Source organism: Brachypodium distachyon, chromosome 1, assembly GCF_000005505.3.
Source record: "Brachypodium distachyon strain Bd21 chromosome 1, Brachypodium_distachyon_v3.0, whole genome shotgun sequence".
Classification (NCBI taxonomy): Eukaryota; Viridiplantae; Streptophyta; class Magnoliopsida; order Poales; family Poaceae; genus Brachypodium; species Brachypodium distachyon.
In genome coordinates, this window is record NC_016131.3 from 50,162,786 (window position 1) to 50,175,156 (window position 12,371).

The window sequence follows — 12,371 nt, forward strand, 5'->3', positions numbered from 1 at the left end:
CGTCATGAGCGCTGGAAGGCCGGTGTGCCCCAGCCCCGAACTTATGGTGTTGATCACATCACATGATTGACACCAACAAGAAAGTTCTCCGAGACTTGTACTGCATATCAATTACCCAAAAAAAATGCTCTGAGATTGTGTTGTCGATCACATCACATGCTCGGAGCGGCCGGCGAGACTCCCATGGCGCCGGCGGCGGGAGAGCTGGCGATGCTCGACGTGGAAACGCTGGCGGGCGGGCGGACCCGAGGCGACGCAGGTGTTCGTGTGCGGCAAGTTGGAGACGTTCAAGGAGATCGTGCGGCCGCTGAAGCAGACAGACACCGCACAGCGAGCCGCGCTCCTCGCCGAACGAAGGTAATCTCATAGCTAATCTCCTCCGCTTCACCAATCTCAACCGCGCCCTCAAGGCGCACGCAGACACCGCCCAGATTAATCCATGATTATGTAGCATAATGAGTTATAAATTGAAACTGGAAAGCTTACTTGTTTCCCGAATAATTGCTACCACCATATTACCAAGATAACTGAACTGAGATTGTGTTGTCTTGATTAGCATGGTAGGTGCTGCAACAAAAGAAAAATGGGAAAAATAGTGCACGAATTTGGGAATTCAAAAATCTGATTCAGTATTTGCTATAAGCTTCAGATGTTCTAATGGAAATTCCCACATGCAGGTGGCTGAAATAGATGTTGGTTGAGGAAGGGTCAGCGAGTGATAATATGGCATCTAGGGGAACACATCGAAGTAACCTGGACTGAGGTAACCTGGACCGCTGGCTATAGATCATTTCACCGAATTAAAAGAAATATGGATGTATTTAGTTGTAGGTTCTGTAGAGTAAACTAATGATCATGGTACCCAAGGGATCTAATAATATTGCATGAACACACTAGCTTGCAAGTTGCCAGAGATGTTTGTTGTTTCATAAATATTGCATTTTCATAAGAAGTCCATATTTTTGTATCACTTTGGTTTTTAGGCACCATACACTGAAGAACTGTTTGGTATCTGGACTCTGGCCAAATGAGTGAACAAATCATTATGATGGATAAGAGGTCAACTTCTGTTTTTAGGCACCATACACCGTAGTCTGGAAAATTTCAGAGATCAATCCTCAGGGTGGAGCTTGATTAAAGTTTCTTCTCTGAAAGAAAATTCAGACATTGATGATTGGTATTGATCAGGTTAGGATGTTGCTTTCTCCCTTTGAATGATCTTGTTCGATTGCGAGTCTGGATTTTGCGAAAAGTTTACTTGCTCTGTATGCTCACTTGTTAAAGATTTTTGCTTGCAGCTGTGTTTATATTCGCTGAACCTATTAGAGCTTACATCTCTACTACTCATAAAAGAGCCAACTTTTCTTTTCTAATTCCCCTTGTCTTGTCGTTCTAGATTTTTACAGAAGTCAATCATGTCCTGTTTGCAAGCGCTTCTGTTGCACAAGTTCAGGCCACCACAACACATGATGGGGAAAGTTGCTGTTGAGGTTGTAATCTAACAAATGATGCAGTTTGTCTTGAGTTCACTTATGGTTTAGGTTGAATTCTCACATGAGATGCATTCCACAATATTTTTTGAGTTACCGCTGTTCTTCAGATACTGCGACACTGGGTGACATAATTATTTTATGTTCATGGCATAAGCTCTTTTTTTAATGTTGATGTCTGAACTTTGTATGAATAGACTTTAAATTAGTTGAAAAAAATACATTATTAGTGTTATATAACAGTTGCAGATTAAGCCTATAACAATTGCATGTTTAATCACACAGAGAACGAGAACTTGACAGGAGCAAAAAGATATGAGAGGGTAAACACTCATGTTGGAATTGGTAAGTTTACGCGAGTGTTGGCCATGTACAACTTTAGTCAGTAGCTGTACCTAGACCCAAGGCTTGTAGTGTTATTTCTTCCCTGTAAGTTTCCCGTACCTTTCCATGGATTTCTATGTTTAGATATTATGATTTGATTTTCTATTTCTTGATAGGAGAAAGCCAGACATCAGCATCTGAAGAAATTGTTTCGAGACCTCTTTATTTGAGAGGGTTGATTTACTCTTTTGGGCACAAAACCTGTAGCATTCTGAAGATACAATTTAGATGAATTTATGTTTATACATCTAGGTAATATCAAATGCTATCTGTTTGAAACTCTTGATACGTCAACGTTTCTCTACTTGAAGGTAGTTTGACTATGTTTTTTATTGGACGATTATTAAGTATCAACAGTCACAGAGAACCAATGTTCCACCATCACTGGACCATGCCACCTATTTAAATGGCTTAGCGAGGAAAACGGTAATAAAAAAATTCTTCAAGAGAAATGAGATTTGAAAGACACATTTAAATTTCAGGGGCGTGTGTGCACGTGCTCGCTCACTAATGATTAATGCAGTACATTTGCTCCTGTGAGATCCAGGATTCAGTTAGTTTTGTGCGTGTGACTTCTATGCAACACTAATGCTTCTTATTTTGGTCAGGCATACATTTCCTAACCCTAAGAGACATATATATTTGCTTTACATCTATGCTCTATAAGAGGACTATTTAATACATGAGCTGGATAATATATAAAAATGTTATTTGCAATATGTGAAACGTTTTTAGAGATAAACTTCGCTTATTTTAGTGGTCTGTACCTTTTGTTTTACTGCTGGAACAGAAAAACTAAGCTACCCAAGCAATTTGTTTAAATTAGATGAAGATATAAACTCTGTATTAATATTTTGAGCAAACAATTTTAATAATGTTATTTGTTTCGCGACTAACAGGACTACATTGAGTAGGGTAGCACGAGCCACATTAGAGGTTGACAGCTACAGAACGGGTCGACGAATAAGGAAAAGAGGAGGGTGGGAAGATTGGTTCTCACGAGACGAAGATGAAGAATATCTCTAACCGGGAGAAAGAGAACCAATGAAAACACGAGATAGATCAAAGAAGCGAGAGAATGCCGTCATGGTTCTTGCGTTATGTTTGATGTTCAACTCAACATAATATCATTAGCTACATTTACGAAATAAATATTCATGTGATTGTTTTGTACACACACGTTCCGTAGCAACGCACGGGTATAAACGATGATTGTCATTGACCATGTTTAGGATGGCTCCGATATGGTACCGGGCTACCGGCGAGTTATAGATTGTCCTGGACGGACGGTAGTGTTCGTTGGATGGTCCAGGGACCTCAATGTAATTTTATTATTCTTGAGGTGATTTACACTTCTGGTGAAGCTTTAAAATAGTTGTGTCCTTTTCACGTACTCTCTCCGTCCACAAATAAGTGTACTTTTAGATTTTGTTCTAAGTCAAAAAAAATTATATTTCACTTTTACAGATATTGTCTTAAAAAAATAGCGACACATGTGGCATCAAATCGGTATATTATTATCAAATAACTACATTTCAAAACAGGCCTGATGACACTAATTAGTGTCATACATGTTGCTACGCATGAGGCGGAATCAGCCAGCACGGCGGCGCGGCGCCGGCGACACCCTTGCAAGGCTCGATCACTTCCTCCTCCGTGTTAGCCCCAACATCGTAGACATACAACCGGTTGTCACAAGGGTTCACCCAGTACAAGCTATTGGGCAGCAGCCCATGCTCGCTGGCCGGGCACCACCCGGCGAAGGAGGAGTTGGCGCCGCCGGCCATATTAGCACGGTCGCCGATGCCGCCCACCCTGACGGACCTCTGCCGTCCCGCAGCAGATCAACTCTGTAGATGGCGACGTCGAGCACGGCCTCGGAGGCGTCGATGGAGACCCACACCGTGTGCAGCTCACCGGCGATGTCGAGGGAGTAGGCGCAGGCCTGCGAGTACGTCTCCCCGGGCGCCGGGACGGCGATCTCGTGCGGCCTCGGCTTCATCTTTTATTTGGCGACGGACGGCGGAGAAGAAGAGGAAAAGCCGAGCACGGCATATTTGGCCGGCGAGAGCGTGCAGTAGAACTTGGCCACCATGCCGCCGCGGCGTGGGGAGAGTGGGACGAGGCGCGTCATGGACCGCTTGTACCAGACCTTGTTGTTCTCGCCGGCGCACAGGTCGAAGCTCGGCACCCAGCTGCCGCCCAGGTCGTTCTCGTGCCTGGCCCACTCTGATGATCGGCCGGCGCCGCCGCCGGAGTAGTGGCAGTACCAGAGGGCCGTGTCCTTGGACGGCCCGAGGATGACGACGGTGAAGCCGTTGGGGTTCGTGGGGGCGCTGGACAGCGCGCAGCTGGTGCCTGCCGGTGGTGGGCGTGATAATGGCGGCAGCGTGATGTTCTTCTCATTGTCTTGCGGGTTCCAGAGGAAGGTGGCGAGCGTTGTGGAGTCCCAGACGAGCACCCAGCCGTGCGAAGTCACCCAGCTCCTCATCCGCTTGCCGCCGTCTCCTAGTCCAAGGTTGTCCGACATGATCTTCTCGCAGGGACAGTGCGTGCCGTCGGAGACGTTGTAGACGATCGTCGCGGCTTTACGGTCGTCGGAGGCGATGACGAGGCATGGTGGCAGTGAGGACGTCGTCGTCGCCATCTGGATCTTTCCCCAAAGTTGCGCGCTAGTCGTGTTCACTGCTTGGTTTAGATCGATGCACCGAATTAATCTGCAATGTGGTATGTCCCTCCCCGTTCTTGTTTAATAAGGCTAGCAAGCGTCCTCGATGCCGAGCCTGTCTCGGCCGGGGTATAATATCCGGATTCAGACCGAATCCAGCAGACATACACCGGCCAGTGCCAATGCGTGGCCACGTCGAATACGAAACGGACGAGCCAACGTGAACCCGACACCGACCCATCCTCCTCGTTCCTTCTCGCCTCTATATGTAGCACAACAAGACTATACACGCACACCAAAACGATCGAGCTAGCACCATGTTAGCAAAGCAATCTCGACCGACAGACCCGCCGCGCGCAGAGCTAGCACACATGGACATGGCGTCGACGTCGTCGTCCATGGCCCCGTCGCTACCACCGTGCCTCGTCTTCACCAACAACGGCGGCGACGAGCAAGCCACGACCACGCTCTATGCCGTCTCGGACGGCACGCATCGTCCGTGTGAGGAGACCATGGCGGAAAACCTCGGAGGCGGCAACAAGCGGCGTCGTTGCTGGGTCACCTCGCACGGCTGGGTGCTCGTCCGGGACACCACCACGCTCGCCACCTTCCTCTGGAACCCGCACGACGATGACAAGATCGTGCTGCCTTCGTTGGCACAGTGCCCTGCGCACGCCAAGTGCGTGCTGTCGGCCGAGCCCGCACAACCGGGCTCCGGTCGCACGACGACGATCCTTCTCACCGACGCCGTGGACCCCGTCCTATGGTACTGCCACGTCGGCGGACCGCACGCCTCCGAGTGGGTCAGGCACGAGTACGACATCGGAAGCCTTCGGCCTCTCGTTGGCTACACCGGCTCCTTGAAAAAGATAATGAATCGTCCCGCGTCGTGCGGCGGCAAGTTCTACTACCACCGGTCGGGGGACGAGATCGGCGTGCTCGAGTTCGCGCCGGGGCCGACCTTCCGCAACGTGAAGATGAAGGGGGTGCAACTTGTCCCGGTAGGGGATTTCATGGCCGCCGCTTCGCCTTACTTCGTTGACATCCAAGGGAAGCTCTACGTCGCGTACATATTCTTCCACAACACCGACTACCACACCGTTGACGATGTGGGTGTTTTCCGTGTCGATTTCAAGAAGAAGAAAACCATCAGGGTGGACGGCATCGGCGACCGGGCAATCATCGTAGGTTCAAACCGATCCTTTGGAGGTTGGTGTCCAGCCACCACGTTTGGGTTGCTGCCTAATAGCGTATACTGGATGAGCCAATACGACAACTGTCTACACGTGTGTGATCTTGAACAGAAGACAGAGGAAGTGCGTGCACCGTGCAGCGGCGCCGCGGCGTCACCTCGGCAACCATTCTGGTTGATTCCCACTCATCCATGATGAATAGTCGAATAGTCACTATGTTTTCCCCTGAGAAAAAGAAGAATGTGACACTACTAGAGTTGTTCACCATTTTATTTTTCAAATTACTATATGTCGTCATCTCCAAAGTCACAAAATATAAGATGTAATTTTAGTGACCGCTACATTAATTAGTTCCCTTGTTTCTAAAAAAGACAAAAAGGTAACATGTGATGGATTATTTGATGAACTAGATGTCTTTATTTGAGTCAGTTGATGTCTAACAATAATAATTTCTACTATTCTTTAATTTCCAGTTACGTATGTTCGTCCGTCGTCTCACCCCGCCCGCGCCCGCGAAAACAACAACCGCGCGCTCTCCCCACACGTGATCACTGCCGCGATTAACTCCATCTCTCCCGATGATTTTCAATCCCGCAATTATCTCCAGCAACCAAAATTACAACAATACCACCGCGCACAAGCACGATCGCGCGGCAAATTTGCAATTTTCGTGCGCCACCGTCGTTCTCCCTTCACCGCACCCAAATCCTCCCTAGCGGCCTAGAGGCGAACGAAGATGACGGCTGCTGCCTGTCGGCCACAGCCGAGGCCGCGTTCGGCAGGGGCGGGACCGGCCCACTGGTCATCGGCGGCGTCCCTCGCGCAGAAGCCTTCGGCCGCTCCTCCTCTCACACAAAGCAACGGCGGACAACGACGACAATGGCCGCCGCCGCCACCTGTTGGCCAACGTCGAGGACGCGCTCGGCGGGGAACAGCATCGGGCTTCGGTCCGTCATCGGCTTCCCTCGCGCGGCCTTCATCAGCGTATGGTGATGCACCTCCTTCCTCGTATCGGCATGGCCAACATGGACGCCGTCCTCCGCTCCCTCTCCGTCCCTGCCTCCCGTTTTCCCGATCTGCGTGGGCGTGGAGCGCTTCCTCCTCTGCGGATCACACCACCAGCCGCCGCCGGCCGCCATCCTGGAAGATCTACTGCTGCCAAATTTGTTGATGCAAATCGGTTTCTAGGTCCTTCAGAAGATATGTATCAGGAGAAGAAGGCATTATACAAGCTAATTTCAGGATTGCACTCCTCAATTTCTGTACACATTGCTTATTACGGTTATATTCTAGACGAATCTGCTAACTTGCTGTCTACCCACTACCGTACAACGTCCTGTTCATAGTGCAATTATGGACTGTAGATTTTGTTTTCTGTTGATGGAGAGAACAATTTGAATCAACAGGTATGGTGTTCTTATCTCTTTGGGCTACTGCCAGTTTGCAACACAAAGTAAGATAGGGTAGATGCCGTGCGTTTGGTTGGTCCATGTTCCAGCTTGAGAGCATTCCCCAACATTTTGCCTTTATATGACCCAAGTTACCTGCACATGATGCTTTGCCATATTGGTTACCTACGATTTGCTGTGGAATAACATCTTTCTTAGAAAAGAACTCTGGCTCCTATGTGAATATTGAATAAATCAAATTATGGAAGTTAGCTCACGTGAGAGAAAAAAACACTTACGTCTCTTTGAGTGTTTGTTTCTCTGAAACTATCTGAATCTACCTTTTGAATTCATTTAAGATGTTCACAGTGCTGATTTGTCTTACAATTTTTCTTCTTGGTTATTATTCAGTTCCGTCTGCAGCTAAACGAGGTCATTGCACTGGTAAATCTTCTGAACGGGCTGTTAGAATCTGTCAAATTTGTATACATGAAAAATGACAATCCACCGACGAAGGAATTAACCTGAATCTCAACCGTAAGTGTTACCTCTTGCTCATCAGTGGTATTGAACTATTGATTTGTGTTGACCACTTGATGTCTGCTCGTATCCTTGCATTCTTTCGTCTATTTGAATGAGCATTCTTTCTTATCAAACTGTGTGAGCTAAGGTTTTTCACATTGTATGATGCATACATTCCTTGTAAAGTTTTTCGGATTCCGTACATATGAGAAATGAGAAATTATGTTTTCTCTCAAGATATATATGAGAAATAAAAGGTATAGATAATATTGGGATACCCTGCTATGATGGGCGTTGTCTTTTTGTTGTGAGTAGTTCCATATGAGCTATTTGTTTTTTTTTCCTTTCCGTGGTTTGTTCCTATACTATTCCTTATGCATATGGTATTGAAGGTAACCATGTTTTTTATGAAATGCACGTCATGGTAGTCTGTTCTCTTCCCCCGTTTGATCTACATGCCTTGTGGTGAACTGAGCTTATTTTGTCTTACACACATTCATGAATTGTTTTTGCAATTATCAAACTGCCTCACCATTTTTGGCCCTGAGTCAGTGTTCCTACTGCTGCTCCTGAATCTGGGATCAGGTGGATGGACCTGTTTCCAAATATTCACCTGGTGATCGAATAGATAAATTTAAGGAGCCTGATTTTGTGTACAATGAAAAGATCCCACCGTGGAAATCATTGCAAAGGAAATACATATACATCGCTGACTCGGTCATGTTAGCTTTGCAGATTAGGCCTTCGATTAAGGTAAATATGGTAATGAAGGTAACCATGTCATCATTCTTCTTTTTTGTACTTCTGCAGTCTGTTGCTGATTTGTTAGGTTGTGAAGAAAAATATGGTATTGAAGGTAACCATGTTTTTTCTGTTAGCTATATCAAAACCATATAGGTTTTGGCATTAAGTAGTTATGATCAGTTATTTGAATGAGCATGGATTAATGTATTTCTATTTGCTTTGCCAAGGCTGTCAAGGTTTGTTATAATTGTCAAAACAATGGTGGTCAAGTCGGCAATGAACCGGTTGTGACGGCCAAAACCTCCGCCCAACGTGCCCCATACTTCTGCTTGAAGGCCGCCACAAGCACTCTGCCCTTAGATAGGAGGTTCGATTCTTAAGTTTGGTGAATCACTAGATCCTGAGAGCGGGAAATATATTTCAATTTGGTATTTTGGTATGTATCATCAAGGTCCTTATTTTCTACTTTTCTGAATTTTCACGCATAAAAATGGGTGCAGTAATGCTTTCCCTGGTTATTCATGGAGAGTCAATTTAGGTTCAAATGAGTTGCATATACGACATCAACGGTGTCCTTGTAGGAATTGTTCTTATAGAAAAGACGGTGAACAACAAAATTTGTTGAAGTATAATACTTTCTTCCTTGTTTTTTCTACTCACATATTGTTTTTCAGTAGCAACGCACGAGCACCTAACTAGTAATAATAATAATAATAATAGAGCATGACAAATAATGCATGAGATGTGAACTAACAACCCGTTTGGCATACCAAATGAAACCAAATGAAATGAACTCAAATATTTTGATAGGATTTTTGGTTGAATTTGAATTCCATGTTCAAAAATCATGTTTGTCTACCACATGGATTTGTAGAGTGAGAGACAATTCCAGATAAATGATGAATTTTAGAGAGGGATCGGGGTCAATTATAGTGCAATTTCATGAAATTTGAGATTTAATTCCTGTGGCTAATTCCGTGCCAACCAAACAAATTCATTCCTGTAATTCAAAATGAATTCCAGAATTTTAGCCCCAAACGATGGGTGCCAAAAACGAGATGTAAGCGTTTTGGAAGCACGTCTGTGCATTTCTTCGGCCTTTCTTGTAATTTCCTTTGGTCTTAGAATTCCATATAAAGTTGAAGTTACCCTTCCTGCTTTTCCACGTCCTTCCGCATCTCAGGGTGACGTAGGTCGCAAGCAACCAGCCCTGCACCAGCCAAAGGTCTTGGTACTCTCCCCATGATATACCCCCACCATGTTTACCGTCCGATCCGCCTGTTCTTTTGATCTGACGGTTCTGGAAATTCAGCCGGGATGACACTGTTCCCCCTTGATTTGACGCATTTCCTAGGCCTGTGCTGCCTCGTCCGGTCCTGTCTCGGGTCCCACTATCTTGTCCGGTCCTGTCTCAGGTCCCACTCTGCTGTCAGATACCGTCTTCATCTCCGGCTTCGTTTGCTTTCCTTCTCTCTGTCCGGCTTCATCCTGTTCTTCCTCTCTTCTTCCTCTTCCTCAGTTCTTCTTCAGTTCTTCAGTTCTCTTCTACTCTCTTGCCGACTCTGCTCTCCATCGTTCTGTTCTGGTCGACATCTGTTATCTGCACCGCTTCATCTTTTCTTACGGAGCTTCTATTTCCGATCTGTTTCTGGTCAACTTCACAATGTACCGACCTCGGTTTCTGAACTCCTGATTTGTACCAACGTTGTTTTCCAGGTTTGTTATTTCCGTCCTATGTTTTGTTCTCTTGCTGTCTTTCACTTTGCTAATTTCGTTCCTTTTTTGTTGCGTCCGATTCGTAGGTCTCAACACTATCGCCTTCCTCCTAATAAATTTCTCCATTCCATGAGTCTCTCCAAGGTATTCTGTACCAACTTCTTTATCTCCTCTTATGTACTCCATTTTACATGATTCTGAAAATGCATGTACCTTCTCAACTGTACCTCTCATACATCTCGTACATGTAGTTACAATGCCATGAAGTACTTCATGTACGTTCTGAACTGTTATTCATGTGCTGTCTATATAACTATGAACTCGTCTACGAGATTGTCCCGTCCAATTTTCCATCCGCCTCTTGCTTACTAAGATTATGTACATGTCAAGCCATTTTGCTGTTGTACTACGAATTTGAAGTAAAACAGCGTCAACATTTTCATAACGGACAGAGTACGTTATGTACCTCTCACACATCTTCTACATTTCAAATAGTATACCCATGTTTCTTCTCAAACTACATGCAGTTTCAGAAATTACATCGTGCTGCCATACTACATGCTATTTTACATCTAACGTGTGGTTTACATACTACGTTCTCCTTTCAAAGTTCTTCATGTACTCTCGCAGCACTATGTACATATCAAATATGTCGATAATTTGAAATACTATACCGTTGTTTGTTCTCACAGTACATGCATTTCTGATAGTACGTACTGCTGCCAGAGTACATCGTATTTTCATATAACCTGCGGTTTCAATAATACTTGCTACTTTCAAAGTTCTTTATGTACTCTCATAGTAGTACATGCTTTTTTCGGAGTACATGCTCTTTTCACAAAGTAAAATCTGTTTTCATACTGCTTCCTGTGTTCACACTACTCACATAGTACCACGTATAGTTACAATGCCATGAAGTACTTCATGTAAATCGTTATGTACGTACCTACGACCAAGTTACACTACCATCATACTTCTTAACTGTTATGCGACATTCCCTGCCGTCTAACACTCTTTTGTTCATTTTCCCAGCTAAAAGGTCATGCTGCCACTTCTGATACTGCTGCTCCACTCAGTAGTGAAGACGTCACACATTACGACAGCAATGAAGAAAGTCAAACTTCTTCAAGTACCAAATCGGCAACATCGAGGACATCCGCAAAGACCCTTTACTGGATCATCAAGAAATTCAATCCTATAAAGAGACAGTTGGTCAACGAAATAGGTTTTGGAGGCTTACTTGAATTGCCTCTATGGAATGCAATTAATCGCATGTTCAGTACTTGGCTTCTCGCTAAAGTGGATTGCATAGACTTCGCAATTGCACTAGATGAAGCTCGTAGGCTCCAGTTCACACCACAGGATGTCAACAAAGCATTTGGTATCCCTTGCGGACATCGTGATGTACTAGGCCCAGAAACAAAAATATCCGATGCTGCAATGGCGTACCTCCATGAACAAGCTGGGATATCTATGAGCAAGATCAGCCTGAAAGATGCTGAGAAGATTGTCCTTATGGAATTGTCAGAAAGCAACACCAGATTACAGAAGGATTCATTCAAGATGGCATTTGTTATCATTGTCATGGGTCATCTGCTGTCACCATCAATAAAGTACAATCACGTTAACATTGATTTCCTTGGAGCTTTGCGTTGTACGGAAGAAATAAGTCAGTACAATTGGTGTGCATATGTTATCAAAGGTATCATTGAAGCCGCTCAGAAAGTACAAGCCGACTTATCCATGAACAAAGTTGTTTCCAACATATCTGCTTGCCATCTATTTCTGCAGGTACATAAACGAACTTCTATGACCCCTTCATGAATTCTTCATTATCTTATGCATTAATCCTCTATCGTTCCATTCTCAGATACATTATTTAGATAATCTTTTACTTGGACCATTGCAACCTCGGAAGAACATGTACCCTCGTATGGTGGCTTTTCCAACAGAAGTACTTAACAAACTTATATCAGCTGACACTAGGCCAGGAGGTGGTTACGGAGCCAACCAGATAACAGTTGTTATTTTCATTCTGCCATGCAAGTACCCACACAATTACTTCCATTAAAGCATCTTCTTACAAACTCAGTTACTCGTTCTCCCATGCAGTTCAACACAAGGGGTACTGTTCGAGTTCCCACCATCTCACCAACTATGGTACAACCAGTTGCTCTGCCCACCGGATCGGGACCAACTCCTGCCCTGCTGCATTCCGTACCAACGAACTCCGGTACAACAAATCAAATTAGCGCTGCAACATTGC

The 12,371-nt window shown here is 45.1% G+C and overlaps 2 long non-coding RNA genes across 3 annotated transcripts; both read left to right on the forward strand.

The window, feature by feature from the left end:
* The first annotated feature begins 240 nt into the window (after positions 1-240).
* LOC104581662 lies at positions 241-3,046 on the forward strand. Of its 2 annotated transcripts, none has more exons than XR_001407777.2 (6): positions 241-357; positions 678-763; positions 984-1,188; positions 1,397-1,490; positions 1,776-1,835; positions 2,789-3,046. It is a non-coding gene; the product is annotated as an uncharacterized LOC104581662 (long non-coding RNA). The 2 variants fall into 2 exon arrangements; XR_729719.3 differs by having other exon boundaries at positions 242-357; positions 2,774-3,046.
* A 6,637-nt stretch (positions 3,047-9,683) lies between these two features.
* LOC112270017 lies at positions 9,684-11,336 on the forward strand. The gene is made up of 3 exons (XR_002962294.1): positions 9,684-10,105; positions 10,192-10,249; positions 11,138-11,336. It is a non-coding gene; the product is annotated as an uncharacterized LOC112270017 (long non-coding RNA).
* Positions 11,337-12,371: the final 1,035 nt, after the last annotated feature.